Raw genomic sequence first — 2,186 nt, 5'->3', positions numbered from 1 at the left:
AGAGTTAGTTTAAAGTGAGAAAAATAAAAGAAACGAGGGGTAAGGTGAGGTCGTTGAAGAAGGAATTAGTAATTAAAAGATGTCAGTTAACGGCACCCAGAGAAAAAAAAAAGAGATAAAATTGAACATAAAAGTAAACGATAGGGAAATAGGGTGATAAATGCAGATAAAAGAGACGCCGGTATCAGCGAAGAAGAAATAAAGAATGAAAGAGAAAAGAGCAGTGGATAGTCGGTTCAGAAAAGAAAACAGTCGCATAGTGTATAATTAAGCATAGTCTAACAGAGGAGGCAGGAAAAAGTTGAAAATAAAGACAAAAATTATAAAGAAGACGCTAAAAGGGTATAAAAGAGAATTGTAGAACGAATCAGTCGCATCGAAAATAAAGCTCAATAAAATGGAAGCAGAGGTAGGAGATGTAGTGGAGTACTCGTAAGAGGGGAAGCTCCGGTGGATGAGCGCTAAAGACCCAAAATGTAACTAAATTTAGAGGTATGAGAAATACAGTTGTTGAAATAGGAGTACTATAGTGAGGGGTATAGCAGAAAGAAAGGTTTAATTAGATCGGTCAGAATATAAAACTTTATGGTAATATGAGAAAGTTTTTGTAATATTTGTGGCGGCACATGATAATTACATGTGGTTAAGGAGGCAGGCCCCATTCACATATAATATATACTGAAGATTTCACCGCAGGATAAGTTACATGGTCGTCGGTTTCCCGTGTACGGAATTCCACTTACAAGGTAGATAACTTGGTATAATGCACCATTTCGTTTATTGGGTTCAGACACATAGACACACACACACAGGCATGCATATAAACACACATACACACAAATAAACATACACAAACTTCTAAATATAAAAGTATACACCCACTAAACGCGAAGCATGAGAAATAAAATCTAGATTTTTATATAAATATGTGTGTGTCTATGTGTGTATCTATGTGTGTGTATATTTTTGTATGTATAAAGACCATAACACACGTTATTCACATTCGGGGATGATACGATAGCGTATAACCTAGGTGCCTATGTAGTCACACAGAGATATAGGCATCAGCTACGCCCTTTCACTTTTGTTCCCGAGGAAAATCATGGATGCGGTAACAAATACTAGCCAGGTACCTCCGTTATAGATATCGTAAAAATGAAAGTTGAAGTGAGTGAGATTTGAAATCAGAGACTAGAGGGACAAAACAGATATGATAACACATCTTATCCAAATTTCTAACACTATAGCCAATCAGGCAGTGAGTATGCGTGCGCGCGCGCTTGTTTGTGTGCGTGTGTGCGTGTGCGCATGTGTATGTACATAAGTACTTGAATATATTTATAGACATACGTTTGTATGTGCGTACATATGCTCAAACATGCATATACGGATATATATATATATATATATATATACACACACACATATATCTACATATATATATAATCATATATATATATGTATATACACTTATATACACGCCTACTTTCCTGTATACATTCACAAATACACGTATATACACACACATATACTAATGCAAGTATTTATCAAGATAACTACTCCCTCATTCATCTATATGTTTTTGTGTGTATGCATATATGTGATCATGTGTATGTGCGTATTGTGTGTACGTGCTTGGAAGTGTGTGTATGTGTTTAGAAATGCGTATTTGTGTGTGTGTGTGTTTTGTATCCGCTGTGTGTGTGAGTTTTTCAGTGTCTAATCATACGTTTTAATCATTCTCAAGTACAAGCATAATTCTATCTCAACTTGTTATCAGCTAAACAAAACGGTTCAATGTAAAAAGAAAATATCACTTATTGGTCGGCTTTCAACAAAAGACACCTGCAGGATAAAAGTTACTGAAGAGAATTTTTTTAAAACTCTTTTTAAAACAATGGATATTGGGCTAAATTTTAATGTGTGAGTGTTTGTGCGTGTTTGTGGGCGTGAGTGCATGTGTGTGAGCGTAAGTATCTATATACATTCATATATTTACAAATATTTACGCACATATGATTTATCATATTCATGCATATATATATGTATGTATGTATGTATGTATGTATGTATGTGTGTGTGTGTATCTCTCTGTCTGCTTGCTTTTCTCTCTCGCTATCTATGTATATTTGTGCGTACATGTGTGTGTGTGTGTGTGTGTGTGTGTGTGTGTGTGTGTGTGTGTG

This window comes from Octopus bimaculoides, chromosome 8, assembly GCF_001194135.2.
Source record: "Octopus bimaculoides isolate UCB-OBI-ISO-001 chromosome 8, ASM119413v2, whole genome shotgun sequence".
Taxonomy (NCBI): domain Eukaryota; kingdom Metazoa; phylum Mollusca; class Cephalopoda; order Octopoda; family Octopodidae; genus Octopus; species Octopus bimaculoides.
The sequence above is the reverse complement of the archived record's forward strand: the minus strand, read 5'-3'. Positions refer to the sequence as shown.